The following is a 16841-nucleotide window of genomic DNA, read 5'->3' as shown; positions in this document are numbered from 1 at the left end:
ACATTGTACTACCAGTATTATTAGAGTTGTAAACAGTAAAACAAATAATCCTTGCTGTGCTTAACACAGTGTCAGATGGATACAAACACTTGGTGATGTTAACTAGTAAAATAGAAGCAGTGGAAATGGAAGCTATTAGTAAAATTTCCTTAGCTTAAAATATAATAAATAATAATAATAATAGTTATACACGTTCAGCACTTTCAGTTCATAAAGCATTTTTACTAAGCTGTTTCATTTGACCCTCACAGCCTCCTGTGTGGTCAGGCAACCCAGGCAGACCTTGTTGCCTCCATTCTTCTACATGAGGAAACTGAGGCTCAGAGGTGATCCATGATTTGCCCAAAGTTTTATTGCTAGAAAATGGTAGAATCGGGATTTAAACCTATAAATTTTGGCTGCAATGCTTACAGTCCTCCTACTGTTATATGTATATTTAATGTCCAACATGTTTTAGTGGATTGGTTCGTAGCCTTCTTACCTGGAACACAAGCCATCTTTTGAAGCTAACTCCAGACCAGTTATGCAGTGTAGGTAGGTCCTTGCTACTTCAAGTATGGCCTGCAGACCAGCAGCGGCAGCCTCACCTGGGAACTGGCTGAACACACAGGATCCCTGGCCCCACCTCAGACTTGCTGAATCAGCCTCACCATTTTCACAAGGTCCCGGGTGATTCATATACGTATTAAAGTCTAGAAGTACTTGCACTCTAGATCTTATAAACTAGGATCACTCTTCTCCCTACACCCTATGCCTTCATTCCTATATAAATACACCCCTGGCATCTAGGACGACTTGGTAAAACTGGAGTGAATTCCTCCTCCTTCCCTCCACTTCATTAAAACCTTTACAGTTACAATTTGGAGAAGCATTAGTCAAAATGAACAGATCAACCTTTTCAAAAGACAGTTGATGAAAATCTCTGACTCATTCTGTGGGAATTTTCTCCAGGCCACACCACCCAGATCATCCCCTTCAACACCTGCTAGGTGGACAATTTGGGAATCTCAGGAACTTTAAAGCATGGTTCCACTGATCAAGGACTTGATGTCACCCTAGGCTCCTGATCAGGTTATAATGAGATAGTACAGCTGTGACATAGTGCTCTTCCCAATTTGGTAATCACAAATACCTCTGAATTCAGTAGGGTAGAGTCACAATAGTCAAGTTTCTCTGGAAAGTTCTGGTGATGCCAGATTCTTCTTTTTCCAGCACCAAAGGCAGTGAAGAGGCCATTTATGTGTGGTACACTCCGAGGCAGGTAAGTTTGCAGTTGGACCTGCCCTCTCTGACATTCCACTTGGAATGCGGCACATGCAACCCTTCAACCCCCTCTGGCAGAGTTCCAGCGGGGAAGGCTCTGCTGCTTTCCCTTTAACTTGCATCTCCAGCCTGCCTCCCAGCTTCCTTGCCAATTTTTTGAAAACTAAGCCCTCTGTCCATCGATCTACGAGCCTCTGACATGATGCTCCGGGATGCTCTTCCCACCTCAGCTGCTTCTGCCATGCCTGCCCCTTTCTCCTCCTTGCCTGGACAAAGCATGAGACCTTCTACAATGGAGGACAGGACTTCTCTTGCTCCCTCTCCACTGAGCAGGAACAGAAAGAAGCAGTTGGTCTTGCAAACCAGGGCCACTTCTACTTTATAGCTCTGTCACTGATTCGACTTGGAAGTACACACTTCCTCTCGCCACCCTCCACAACCCACTCCCACCTCTCCCAGGACTTCATGGCCAAGGTCCCATTTCCCTCTGTGCCTCAGCTTCTCACATCATTCCTGGGGAACTCAGCACCCATGGGAGGGGTCAAACAGGTCCTAAACCCTTCAATCCTTAGGCTTACCTCTCCACCTACCAACATTATTCAGCAGCACAGAGATGAAATACAAAATAGCTTTTATAAGCATGAACTTTAAAATTAGAGCAGCATCTGAAACCTGATTTTGCCATTCATTAGCTATTTGGTTTGGGACAAAGTTTAATTTCTTTATCTCAAAAATGAGTTTGAAAATACCTACCTAATTGGTTTGTTGAGGAGATAAATGCAGTAATGAGAGGCAGGGGAAGGAGCTTAGGCCAAGCTTCTGCTAGAACGCAGGCTCCATGAGGGCAGGGATGCTTGTGTGTTTTGTTGACTGCTGTATCCCCAGCACCAGAACAATGGCTAGCACATAGTAGGTGCAAAACAACTTTTTGTCAGAGGAATTGAATGAATGCCTATATGGTAACCACGGTTTCTATGGCAACATTTTAGGTCTTGCCATCACGCTGAATATTTCCTCAGCTAAGCACTCAAGCTCAGATGTCTCTCTCTTGTTCTTCTGAGGTTTACTATACTCCCTCCCTAGTTCGGAATCCAGACTCTATCACTTGGCGACCCCTCTCTGTGCCTGCTGGGTCAGTCCTCAGCCATGCCTCACAGCATGACTATGAGCCTACATTTGGTTGTCCCATGTTTCTTTAAGAAAAATCTCAAGATTCCACTGTAACATCAACAACAATAGCTACCATTTAATGGGTGCTCACTAATGTGCCAGGCACTCTCTTAAGTGTTTTACAAATATTGCCTAATTTAATTTCTACCACCTTTTAGAAATGGAGGGATCTGGGATTGAAACCCAAACCTGATTAGTCTGACTCCAGGGACCATGCCCTTAAACGCCACTATAACGGCTCTTCTTCGCATTGGGTTCTCACTCTTACTCAGTGTAACTTCATGCATTTCTGGTTGACTCCCAAACATATCAGTCCTCACAGCTGTTTTCTGTCTTGCTCTGTACATTTTCCACTCTGCCCCACTCCCAAATGCTGCCCACTCAGCTGAGAGCAGTGACAGCTCCCATTACTGAACTGATGGGAGTCTTTGACTGCCAAACATCCCCTTTGCTAGCCTCTTCTCCAGTCAGAATCCCCCTGTTTGCCTCATCCTCTCCCACTCCCCTTCTAGCTCAGAGAAAGTACTTTTCCCCTCTCCTTCCTCGGGGTCTCATGAGTCAGACCTTTGTTTATTCTTTGGGATGGTATTCCATTAACTACCAATGCTCTTGCTGTGTCAAAAATTTCGTTTGTATGCCTCTTTTGGCATTCCACTAAGGAGCTCACCATTTCTTTGTGGAACAAGACATAAAAGTATGTTTCTTCACCTACAGGCACTGTCTTTACATGATCCCTTTGCCTCTGTGTGCAACCTGCCTGTTTTCCCTCTTGTAGAAAAATAAATGTCCTTAGCTTTGTGTATTTGAACAACCATCTTACCTCTCTTTCTTTTTTAAACAAAAATTTCTCAAAATTTCAGAGAATGTAGATGCCTTTTCTGTTTCTCATTACATATTCTTATCTTAAATGCTTTCAGTATGGTTTCTTGATTGCAAGGATTTTTTTTTTTTTTTTGGCTTATTTTTGTATTTTATGAGCCTTTAATAATCCATTTTCTTTGGTGGCTTGGAAGTAGTACACTTTGCTTCTCACACTTTTTTGACTCCAGTGCTATTTCTGTGCTCACAGCACTGCATTTCATGGGCCACATTTTGGGGAATCCTGGGTTAAGACTATAGGTCATGTAAAGTTCCAGGCACATAGGATGCTCACGTTAACCGTGATGACCACAGTTCTGGGGCATCCCTGCTGCTACATTCTGGATTTTGCAACCCTGAGAGCTTCTCTGAACCACTTCTTCTCATCCAGTGCCCTAATCTCTGAGTGCTCAGGCCTGCAGCTGGCTCTAGCCACCAGCATCTGCCCTGCCCCAGAGAGAGAGGTTCTGGTTGTGGTCCCAGCTTGTCTTACCTGCCTGTCACCAGACACCCCCACCCCCACCCCACCTGCTTTTCCCCAGACCAGTGAGTCCTGAGATGTGGTACTTGGTATCAAGAAAGATGTTGGATCCCTGTGAAATCCCTAAGCCCCAAATACATTAACCAAGCCCCCACTAAGGGCCCAGAGATTTCAGAAATTAAAGCTAGGAGGGAGTAAATACATGTTCATGTATTTTCTCAAAGGAACTGGAAGCTTTAATGAGCACCTCTCCTTGGAGGGGTTTGTAATAGTTTAATATAGTCTCAAACATTGTTGTGAAGCTAGTAGTTATATCAGCTAACGTGCTTTGATTGTGCCTCTTTTTAAACTTTGCCTGGAAGGAGAGATATCTGCCAAGTGTCTCTGAGCTTCCCTTTACTCACCGACAAAGTAGGGGAACATCTGCCTTTTGGGCTTATTGTGAACAGGAACTGGAAGGACTGTGTATAAAGCACCTGGTACAGTCTGTGCAACACAGGAGGTGCTGAAAGAGGGAAGTGACTGCTGAGAGGAATAGAATATGCAAAGCCTTTGGTGCTACAGGCCTTGGCCGCAAGGATAAGGAAAACATTCTTCATACTACCTCTGGGATGCTCCTGGTGTTCAGCCCTTTTCAAAAAAGATCAAGCCGCTGTTTTTAAGGATATTGAGTTGAAGGAGAGAAAAAGAGAGAGAGAGAGAGGAAAACCATGTTGTCTGCTACTGTATTAAGGAAACATTTTGGAAGCTGAAACGCTCCCATTAGACCCTAAATAAGAGTCATGTCAGGTTCAGATCTATAGAAATGGACAGAAAGTACATACACTGAGAAAGAATAGGAACAGTGGTGCCTACAGCTTCACAGGTATTTAGGAATAAAACATCAATGTGAAGTCTCCTTATATGGTGGTAACAGCATCCTTGTCTTTATTATCAAATATTCATCAGCTGCTTATTGAATCTAGGGCACTGTGCTAAACAAGGCAGAGGATAAAAGAATGTCCAAGACAGTTTTACCTTCAGTTTAGAAAAGAGAAATAACACAGCAGTCAGTGTACATTGAATAATAAATGCTAAGTGACATTTACAGAGAGTGCAGCAGGATTACAGAGCAAAGGGATTATTGGGGGTAGGGCAGCTTTTCTAATACTTTTAAAGAGTTTCACCTAGTAAGTGTGACTGTAATCAAATAAAGTTTTCCAGGGAATGTGAACTGTCTTAAATGCCAATGTCAGGAGTTCAAACTTGAATTTGATGAGAAGGTAGTATTTCTGACTAATTTCATTATATTTTAGTCAATTGTCATTTAATTGATGTTTTACAATTAAACAGAAGGCAATGGTGAAAGATACATTTACATAAATAGTTATTTATAGCCATAGCAATATTTTCCTTTACATAGATAATTTTGCAGGCTATTCACTCAGAGGTTAAAAGTGGCTATTTCTGAGTGGTGGAAATTTCATTGCGTTTCCTGTACAGCACAGTTTTCAGAAAGGGAGGAAAAAAGGAAGACCCTGGGGAAAGCAGACAAGCCTGTCTGCAATGGGGAGTCAGGGAGGATTCCTATCATGCTCTCAGAACATAATTTCAGGCAGAGTTTTAGAAAGGGATACAAGGTTTCTAAGCAACGTCTTAGGAAAGGAAGCAGTGGCTTTGGGGCTGCTGGTGTGGGTTTTCCAAGACAAGCATGTGAGAGTCACTTCATTTTCGTTTGCATGACAGAGAGGCAATTAGTCTTCTCTGCACTCAGAATCTAATCTCAAATACTTAACAATTCAATTGACATGGAATGAGAAAGCTGGAATCATTGGAAGCCCAAGTAAGTAAGCCATAAGAAACAAAACAAAACAAAACAAAATGAGGTAGAATACAGATTTTCTCATATTCCTCCTCTACCTGAAACATCAGCTATCCTACTTCCTCTAGGGTGAGATAACAAAATATCCCATTTCATTGCTAACCAAAAGCTCTGGTTAAAAAGTTGTATTTATTACATCATAGGCAGATTTTACACTCAGTGTGTACTCTTGGGGACTTTCTGCAGAAATTAGGAAGACATTTGGGAAGATAAGCTGTACAATGGAAGTGCTACATATGTACCTGACATTAACATGCTTTTGATTGTAAAGACTTGAGTCCATAAATTGCCTGAAATCCTCAGTCATTTAAAAGTACGATTTGGGGGTCCTGAATGCTCAGAATGTTTCTCAGGCCCCCTGATTTTCCAGGCTGCCTGGTTGGCTAGTGAGTGCTTCTAATACTTTGAAAGCTCACAGAAGACTCTTGAGAACTCAGTGTCCAATCTACTGTCATGACTGGCTACATAATTTGTGAGGCTCAGTGCAGAGTGAAAATGTGGGACCCCTCATTCAAAAATCATCAAGAATTTCAAGGCACAGCAGAGCATTAAATCAATTGTGGGACTTGTGGGATTGCACAGATCTCGGGGCCTTGAAGCTGGTTTTATAATTAGATCAGTACTAATTTTCGGTTGCATATCTATTGGAATTTCATTTAAAAGTTTGGGTTGGGGAAAGAAATCTTCTGCTGGGGAAAAAAAAGAACACAAAGGCAAAAAGAAAACAACTGACTTCAAACCTTTCATTTTAAGGTATAGCATTTAAAATCACAACAAGAACAGTTTCTCATTATAAATACACAGATTGAAAAATAAGAAAACTTTTACTCGGCTTATAATCCCACTTCTGCCCCCAGAGTAGTCAATATTTTGATATGTGTTCTTCTCAGACACATATATGTTTATATATATATTACCTTACATATTCAAATATTTTTTAATATAACACTACTGTGCTCATACTGCAATACTGTCCTACAACTTGCTTTTCTTTGTCAATATATCTTAGAATTTTCCATGTCAGCTTACACTTCTTCATCTTTCTAATCACTGTATATTATTTTGTAATATAGGTTTTCATAATTCCCCCTGTTCCTCAATATTTCATTTGTTTTCAATTTGGGGGGGTTGTTATTAAAAACAATACTACAGTGAATGTTTATGTATGTGCCTCTTTTCATAAGAGTCGTCGTCGTCGGCAGCCGTCCGTCTCGAGAGACGATGGTGTAGCTTCTTAAGAGTCTATCTGCACCGCCGAGAATGGCTGTGCAGTCCGACTCGGGAGTGACACGGTATCCGTCTCCTCCCGTGTTGAATCGACATCTTGCGATGATGCTGGAGTGTCCTCTCCAGTGAAGCTGAAGCTACAGAGCCTGGGCAGGGTGATATGGAGGGTCTGCTGTTGCCCATGCAACATAAGAGTATTTTTGTAAATACAAAAGTGTTTTCCTCAGATACATACCTATAAGTAGATTTGCCTGGTTAGGAGAAACTGAGGTGCAAAAAACATGTCACAGCATACAGATTTTAATAGTGAAGTTGCTTAAAAACAAGGGTAAGACTGGTAAAAATATAAATTGTGGTAACCTTTGAAAAACAACTTGGAACAATATACAAAAAGCCCTATGAATGGCTCTGACCAGTGTGGCTTGGTAGGAGCATTGCCATCCTGTAACCAAAAGGTCGCGGGTTCAGTTCCCAATCTGGAAGTGTACAAACCGCGGTCTGGGTGAATACTGGAGGCAACCAATTTATGGTTCTCTCTGGTATAGATGTTACTCTGTCTCTTCCTCTCTCCCCTTCTGTCTCTCTAAAAGCAATGAAAAATGTTCTTGGGCAAGGAAAAAATATATAAATAAATAAAATCCCTATGGATGTATCAAATCTTTTGATTCAGCTAAGGTGCATGTAGGAATAATCAGAGATCTGTGCAAAGCTGTCTATAAAGATGTTTATAGCTATTCTATTTGTACTATTGATGTATATCCCAATATTCAGAAAATTTGCATCAGTATGACCTTAAGGGTTAAGATATTGCAAACCTTTTGTGATATTGATAAATAGATGCTGCTTGAAGCCCTTCCCCTACATACCCCAACACTGCCCATCTCCTGGATCCTCCCTTTTGATTCCCTGCCATTCAAACGCTAAACCAAGGTTCATGTTTTACACAGTCTGGGGCATCCAGAACCCAGTTCTAGTCTGACTGGCTGGGTGGCCTGATTGGTTGGTTGGTCCATACCTTCTGGCTGTTAAGTGCTTTCTATGTATTTTTAATGTAATCCCTGGGGAAAATGTGTAAATTCGACAATAGGAATTCGTTGAAAGAATTATGATACTGGCTTCTTTCTTTCAGCTTGGGCCCAGCATAATGGCTCCCCCAAAGAAGGGTGACAAGAAGAAGGGCCATTCTGCCATCAATGAGGTCGTCGGCAGCCGTCCGTCTCGAGAGACGATGGTGTAGCTTCTTGAGTCTATCTGCACCGCCGAGAATGGTTGTGCAGTCCGACTCGGGAGTGACACGGTATCTGTCTCCTCCCGTGTTGAATCGACATCTTGCGATGACGCTGGAGTGTCCTCTCCAGTGAAGCTGAAGCTACAGAGCTTGGGCAGGGTGATATGGAGGGTCTGCTGTTGCCCATGCAGCAGGCCCCCCCCCCTCTTCGCAGCTGAAGGATCCAAGGAAAGACGGAGTCAATACAGCTTGGCTTCAGGTGCGCCGCAGGAGTTGCCGGTGTTGACTACAACGTCAAACCGCCTTAGGGACTCCGGCTCCAGATTTTCTGTCGGGGTTTACTCCCTTAGCCTTTCCCCTGAAGAGGTATGCCGCAAGGCAGCGGAGGTTTTTTGGAATCAGAGTTTTCCTTCTCTGATGTGCCCTGACTGGAAGATCGAACCAGCGACACTTAGCTCGCAGGCCGACGCTCAATCCACTGAGCCAAACCAGCCAGGGTTCATCAATTAGGTACTGACCAGAGAATACACCATCAACATTCACAAGCATATCCATGGAGTGGGTTTCAAGATGAGTGCCCCTCGGGCACTCAAAGAGATCTGGATACTTGCCTTGAAGGATATGGGAACTCCACATGTGCTCAGGCTCAACAAATCTGTCAGAGCCAAAGGAATAAGGAATATCCCATACTGCATCTGGGTGCGCTTGTCCAGAAAACATAGTGAGAATGAAGAGTCACCAAACAAGTTCTACACATTGGTCACTTATGTACCTATCACCGCTTTTTAAAAATCTACAAACAATTAATGTGGATAACAACTAACTGCTGATTGTCACATAAAGTTATAAAACAGAGAAAAGAAAGAATTATGGTAGTAGAAGACCATGCAGCTATTAAAAATGGCAGTGGTAGGGTGGGGGAGGATGCTGATAATGGCAGAAGCTCTTCATGTGGGGAGCCAGAGTGTATATGGTAAATCTCTGCGCTTTCTGCTCAGTTTTGCCCTAAACCCAAAAACTGCTCTAAAAATCTGTTTTTAAAAAAATCATATTCTGAAAACATGTGATATTATGGCAAGATGTTTAGAATATATTGCCAAGTGGGGGGAAAGTCAGTATACAAAACAATATATGTAATATAATCCTATTGAAAACATAATCTATTCACACTGATTCATAGAGAAAGGCTAAAAAACAACAATAAAAATGCCAACAATAATTATATCTGGTTGATGAGATCACACTTACTTTTTATTATTTGCTTTGTTGCTTATCTGCATTTTCTAACTCTTTTCGCGATGAGCCTGGCAACTTTCATAGTTTGAAAGAAAAAAAACTGTTGTTTAAAAATAAGTGAAAACTAAAATTACTTAGCTAGGAAAAAGCAATCTCTTTTCTTGATTTATGCAACATTTGCCATACTTGCTTGAATACAACAGCTCCCTGGGGAATGCGCCAAAGAGTAAGCCAAGAAGGCTGACAGAAGCTCAGTGAAAACATCTGTAGGGAGGGAGGCTGGGGGTGGGAGGGAGGAGAGGCCAGGAAATCAGCCAACATCCCGTCTCCTCTCACTTTGTCTACCTCCTTTTGTTCAGACAGTTCGTTCTGGTGAGGCCACAGGCATTTTTGAAATTCTGCAGCGTGGGGAGCTGCCAGGGGCAGCCTTGCTGCTCTTTCATGTCTGAGCATATGTGACTGTTTTTCAGAAAATATGTACAAGGGAATGTTCCATTTCTTCGTTGGGCTCTAATCCAAAGTATAGATTTACAGAACTGTATACACAGCCACTAAAATAACACTCAGATGCCTCAGCACGGGATGGGGCAGCAGCTTTTATCACAGCAGGCTCTGGTTAGAATCATCTTTTTATCATGATAAACCTTTAAACGATAGACAGCAGTCTCAAACCACACGACAGACTCTTGACCACACTTTGATAGGCTGAAACATGCTTTCCTGTCCTAACAGCTCCTGGAGGAAGTACTTTCGAGACCAGGGATCTCCTATGATATGATGGATGTTCAATCCCAGAATCCCACCTGGGCGAAAACTTGGGGCCGATCAACAGATATGTCCCTGCTTGGACGTTGAGATGGAAGCTTGAAATACTCATGGAAATCCCAGGAAGGGTGGACTGTGGGCTCTTGTGCTTGGAGATTGCTAGCATCAAACAGAACCATAGACTTTACAGGACGTATTTTATAACCACGGACCTAGGAAGAAAGTTTCTGTTCCCAGAGTAGGTGGTCCCTTATATGATGTGATATCAGAAACGTGCCTTCTTTACCCTCATTTCCCCTAGTATCCACCCTACTACTCAATAGAATCCCAACTTTTCTATCCAAGTTGTATCCTATGTCACTAAGGAGCAGATTTTACAAAATTATAAATATCTCTAAACAGATATTGACCGTATCAGCTATGATCTCTTAAATGTGATCAAATTTAAGCATCCAATTCCTGCTCGCTCACATATGTTCCCTGCAGAGAGTAATGGATATTAAGTGACTTTGACAGTGGGGAGGGAAGGGATCCTATAAGGACTTTGCTTCAGGAAAGCAAGCCCAAGAGGGTTCTAGAAGAGAGGACCAAGAATGAGGGTATTTGAGGGAGAGGGAAATGGGGAACCAAGAATATATATAGTCATCCTCATTATTCACAGATCCCATATTTGCAAATTGACCTACCCACTAAACTTTACGTGTAAACCCCAAAATCAATACTCTTGGCACTTCTGCAGTCATTGGTAACCTTGCACAGAGCAGTGAGAAATCTGAGTCTCCTGACCACCTGCTCCCAGCTGCGGTTGGACAAGGTGATGCTCTGTGTTCTCCTTTCCGTTCTTATATTGTAAACAAGTGTCCTTTCAGGGACTAGACAGTGCCAGGTTTTTGCATTTTTGTGCGTTTTTGTTGATGACTTCACTAGTTATAATGCCCCACACACACAGTGCTGAAGTGCTGTCTAGTGTTCCTTTGTATAAGAAAGCATCAGTGTGCCTTACAGAAAAAGAACATGTATTAGGTAAGCTTCATTCAGGCATGAGTTCAGTGCTATTGGCAGGTACTTCGACTTTAATGAATTAATAATATATACTAAATACAGTGTCTTTAAATAGAGACGCATATATAACAAGATTATATATTGACTGGTTAATGAAAATGTGACCAGAAGTTTGCAGGCCTCTAACGCTGTATTTTCCCTAGGAGCAGGAGTTCAATATTTGCTAATTCAGTACTCATGGCAATTTTATAGAACATAACTACTACAAAAAATGGGAATCAACTGTAGGCTGAATTTTGGAAGGAGAAATGGTAAATTGTAAATAAATATTATTAGTGATAACATAAATAACTATATTTGTATTTTTCTATTATTCACATGAGAAAGGATGAATGAGAGCCTCAGCTTGGCAATTCATACAAGTTTATCAAAACCTAGAATTCTTGCCCTGACTGGTGTGGCTCAGTTGGTTGGGCATGGTCCTGCAAACTAAAAGGTTGAGGGTTCGATTCCTGGTCAGAGCACATACCTGGGTTGCAGGTTCTGTCCTCAGTCAGGGCGCATTCAGGAGGCAATCTATCAATGTTTCTCTCCCTTTCTTTCTCTCTCCCTTTTCCTCTCTCTGGAAACAATAAAAGAAAAAAAATTTTTAATTAAAAAAAAAAAACTAGGATTCTTTAGCATATATCAATGCTTCATATATATTCTAAAATTTCTCTTTCACTCCCCACAAGAAATTGTTTAGGAAAGCAGTCCTTCCCTGTGAGGATAACCTTGTTCACGGACATGCACTTGTACTCACTGTTTGAAGCTTGCGATACAAAAACGTCTAGAAACATCCACCTAGAAAGATTTTGCCCACTTTATCTTAATATTTCCTTATAATTTTGTTTTATATGGCAGGCTAAGTTTCCTGAAAGTGCCATTTCTAAATAACCATAGGAACAATCCTCCACCAATGAACATTATGTTTCACATCCCCTGGGTGACTAGGGAATTCTCCGTGCCAAATTTAGATCAAGATTTGAAACCCTGCCCTGTCTGTGAGGACTCTGGATCACAGTCCTGCCCTGCATATGCTAATTTACCCATCCTGAAGTGTGGATTCCCAAGAACCCCCGGGAGGTACAGATTAATGTGAACTGACGCACACTTCCAGCAATGTAATTTATATTGCAGTAACTGTCCTAGTAGACCTGGCTGTGTTAGATTCTAACAAACTTATCTGGGTAAGAAGAGGCCTCAGCTAATTGCCAACACCCTCTATGATGAGCACAGAAGTGGTTTGGTGAACACTGGGCATCAGAAGAGAAGAGCTCAGGTTAAAGGGTGCTTGTGAGACAAGCCAGCCTGGCCTTCAGAGGTGGGGGAGGAGGGTGGAGTGAAGAAATAAGGCATTGAATATTTGTCTCATATTCCCGGATGGGACAAGAAGGCCTTGGTCAGGAATGGAGAGAGGATCAACAGCCTTCAGGAGAATATGACTAGGTGACCAGGTGTGAGTCAGGATAGGACAGGCTGAAGCTGCCAGGGGAAATGACCTCCACAGACCTTTCCCCTGGGAGGAACAGGGACGAGCCCTGGCTGAACACTGTGTCCCCCTGCGCCAGGTCCACAGAATCACTCCTCATTGCACTTGATAATACTGCCTTAGGAGGCTGTTCTGCTTGGAGTGGGGGCCAGGAGCTAAAACTGCATAAACGGAAAGACCGAGGTGAAAGAGAAGGTCAGCGGAGCAGGAAGCCAGGTGCTCTGGTCTGAAAAGTCCTGTAGGAGTGGCTTCGCTAGAGATCCAAGGCCCAGACAGCCAGGCATTGAGACAAATGGGCTCACTCCCTTCTGGACCTGCAGGAGGAGAAGGCTGGCTTGTTTAGAGCCTGTGGTTCTACTGCAGGACATATGGAAATATCTAGATGGAGAAATGGAATTCCAGCGTGCAGGGAGCAAAGTGAGACATATTGGAGTTACCAGGGGATTACTGAATGGATTTATATCAGGGGTTTTCACTTTTCTACCTTTCAGAGGACCAGATGAGAAATAATTCTGTATAAGTCCCCTGGTGTTATATTTAACTCCATCAGAGGCACAATAGATTTTTAAACCCAGTGTCCTCTATGTGAAAAAAGCTCCCAGGAAAGCAAAGCAGAGAGAGGTGCCTTATTATTTCCTCTGTCAGTCATTACATCTGAACCCTCAATAAGCAGATTCCTGTTCTATTAGTCAGGTTCTTCAGAGAAACAGAACGAAGAGGGTAAATATATATCCCCTTATAAATATTGGGTCTCCTCATCCTCCATAATCGCATGAGAGAATTCCTCACAATACATTTGGGGATAAGAAGACCCAAGCCTGCAAGTTGGACCCCCTGAAAAGTTGGTGGTATAATTCAGTCAAAGTCAAAAGGCCTGAGAAGCAGAGGCTTCAGTGGTATAAACCCAAGTCCAAGGGTAAGAGAGGGTATGTCCAGCTCAAACAGTGAGGCAGAAAAAGGAGACAAATTCCTCCTTCCTGCACTTTTTGTTTTATTCAGACCCTCACTCCACTTGCACTGGGGAGAACAATCCACTTTATAAAGTCCATCAGTTCAAATGCTAATCAGTTCAAATGCCAGAAAGACCTTCATAGGCACACTTAGAAACATTTAGTCTGGGCATCTCATGGCCAGTCAAGAAGACACATAAGGACTTCTGGCCAAGATGGAGGCCTAGACAGACATGCTGGGTCTCCTTCCACAGCTAAGAAGGAATACAATCACCTCAAAACTAGAGATAACCAGAAATTCCAGAAAATCAAGCAGCACAGAAGTCCAACAAACAAAGATATAAAGAAGAAATACTCATCCAGACAAGTAGGAGGGGCAGAGCCAGGGCAGAGAGGACGCGGTGTGGTGGCAGCAGCAGTGGCAGTGGTGGGCCAGTGGAAAGCACAGCTACATGTTTTAGAAAGTTGGGAGGGACACCTGGGGAGTGTTCCCAGCTCCTCACCAGACCTCACAGCTCACGGTCCCAGCACGGGGAAAATCAAGCCTCATTGCTTCTGACTGTGCAAACCAGTGGGGTTGGGGTGGAGGAAGAAATTGCCGTTCCCTCACTAGAATCCTCTTGTTTAAAAAATCCCCACAGTCCTAGAATGTCCACAGATCCACCCACCCTGGGAACAACAGCCAGGGCAATAGCTAGAGGGGCGCCAGTCCCATATGCAAGTGGGATAAGTGCCTAGAAAAGGGGTGAGCACTGAGCAAGTGGCATTTTTCCCTCTCAGGCTCCCCCCCCCCACATACAGCACCACAACATGGTGAAAAGGGTCGCCCTGTACTGATTAATACCTAAGGCTCTGCCCCTTACAACAGGATTGACAGTTTTACCTAAGACACAGACAAAAACACAAACAAACACAGGAGCCTATCAAGATGAGGAGACAAAGAAGTATGGCCCAAAAGATGGAACAGATCAAAGTTCCTGTGAGAGAACTAAGTGACAAGGAGATAGCCAACCTAACAGATGAGGAGAGAGCCAACCTAACAGATGTAGAGTTCAAAACACTGGTGATAAAGATACTCACAGGCTTGACAGATATGCTTGAGTATGGCAAATGCATAAGGGAAGAAGAGAAGTCTATGCTAAGTGAAATGAAGGAAAATCCACACAAAACCAATGGTGAAGGAAAGGAAACCAGGGTTCAAATCAATGATTTGGAACATAAGGAAGAAAAAAACAGTCAACCAGAACAGAATGATGAAACAAAAATTGAAAAAAAATGAGGAGAGGTTTAGGAACCTCTGGGACAATTTTAAACATCTGAATTATAGGGGAGCCAGAAGAAGAGGAAGAGCAAGAAATTGAAGATTTATGTGAAAAAATAGTGGAGGAAAACTTTCCAAATTTAGAGAAGGAAATAGACATACAAGTCCAGGAAGCACAGAGTCCCAAACAAGCTAGACCCAAAGAGGACCACACCAAGACACATCATAATAAAAATGCCAATGGTGAAAGATAAAGAGAGAATATTAAAAGTAGCAAGAGAAAAGTGGAGCGTTACCTACAAAGGGGTGCCTATAAGACTATCAGCTGATTTCTCAAAAGATACTTTGCAGGCAAGAAGGGACTGGCAAGCAGTATTCAATGTGATGTAAAGCAAGGACCTACAGCCAAGATTATTGTATTCAGTAAAGCTATCATTTATAATGGAAAAGCAGATGAAGTGCTTCCCAGACAAGGTAAAGCTAAAAGAGTTCATCATCACCAAGGCATTATTATATGAAATGTTAAAGGACTTATTTAAGAAAAAGAAGAACAAACTATGAACACTAAAATGACAATGAACTCACACCTATCAGCAACTGAATCTAAAAAATAAAAACAAAATTCAACTAAGCAAACCAGAATAGGAACAGAATTATAGGTATGGGGATCATTTGAAGGTTATCAGCTGGGAGTGGGGAGGGGGAGAAATGGGGAAATGGTGCAGGGATTAAGGAGCATAATTGTTTGGAACAAAATAGACAGGGGGAAGTTAAGAATAATATAGGAAAGGGTGAAGCCAAAGAACTTATATTTATGACCCAAGGACATGAACTAAGGAGGTGGGATTGCTGGAGGGGATGAGGATACTGGGCAGAGGAGAGCAAAGGGGAAAAAAATTTGAAACTACTGTAACAACATAATCAATAAAATATACTTTAAAAAAAAAGAAGACCCAGAAAATGAGCCGTTACACCTGTATTATTCACAATTAATTTCAATAACTTACTTGTTGCAGAGAAGTTCTTTATAATTGAGACATCCTGTCAAATTGTATTATTTTTTGTAAGTATGCAGCAAGTGATGGATTTCTTTGTTCCTTACACAGATAAAGAAAGGTAACTAAAGCATAAAATGTTCATTTATCCAAATGATGTTTATGCAAAGGCCAGAGCAAAGTATTTGGTTTGGATGGAATAGCTCAAAGAAACGTCTTTAAGACATTTGTGGTTTATCCAGTAAAGCTAGCATGATTCTTTGCTCCTGATCATGGAAGCCAGAGGTGACATGCTTTATAACAAAAGAGTCTTCAGATTAGCAGTTTAGCACAACACTTTGGGAGAATGTGACTTCAAGTGAAGTAATAAAGCGTTGACCTGGAGGGTGGCTGAGATCTCAGGTGGCCTTACAACCAACATATAGTCATATCTACAGGAGACAGAAAGTCCACTCCCAGCCCTGCCTTTTCTTTCTCTTCTTCAAGTCCCCCTGGTCCTCTGAAGCCTTTGATTCTGATGTTGATAATTTCACCACTTACCTCCTCATTAGCTCAACTAGTTCGATGAAGTGTGAGAGTGGAAGACGGAAGGCAGAAGAAGCATGTGGTTGGAGGATGGGGTGGAGGTTGTTAGCGTGAGCTCAGGGTGAATTATCAGTAGGATAAGTTCTAACCGTCAGCAGTATATCTTACGCTGCCCTACCTTGAATTATGAAAAGCTCACTTATTAACATTCCTTCAGGAAGTTGGGGGATAGAACTGGGGAGAGAGGACTTTAAAAATTTAATCCCTGGGGCCCTGGCCAGTGTGGCTTTGGTGGCTGGGCATCGTTCCACAAAGCGAAAAGTCACTTGTTTGATTCCTGGTCAGGGCACATGACTGGATGGCAGGTTTGGCCCATGGTGGGCAAGAGGCAACTGATTGGTGTTTCTCTCCCTCTCCTTCTCTATTCCTTCCCCTCTCCCTAAAAATAAATGAATAAAATATATATTTTTAATTAATCCCTAGGATCC

General features: G+C 42.4%; 1 protein-coding gene across 1 annotated transcript in view; it reads right to left on the bottom strand.

The window, feature by feature from the left end:
• SMCO2 (single-pass membrane protein with coiled-coil domains 2) overlaps nt 1-16841 on the bottom strand; it is an 85146-nt gene that overhangs the window by 45194 nt on the left and 23111 nt on the right. The window contains 1 exon segment of the mRNA XM_090272959.1: nt 11621-11713. The gene's annotated coding sequence lies outside the window, so the exon portion shown is untranslated.

Source organism: Furipterus horrens, unplaced genomic scaffold (genome assembly GCF_987537825.1).
Source record: "Furipterus horrens unplaced genomic scaffold, mFurHor1.1.pri manual_scaffold_4, whole genome shotgun sequence".
In the NCBI taxonomy this organism is placed as follows: domain Eukaryota; kingdom Metazoa; phylum Chordata; class Mammalia; order Chiroptera; family Furipteridae; genus Furipterus; species Furipterus horrens.
The sequence above is the reverse complement of the archived record's forward strand: the minus strand, read 5'-3'. Positions and strand labels throughout refer to the sequence as shown.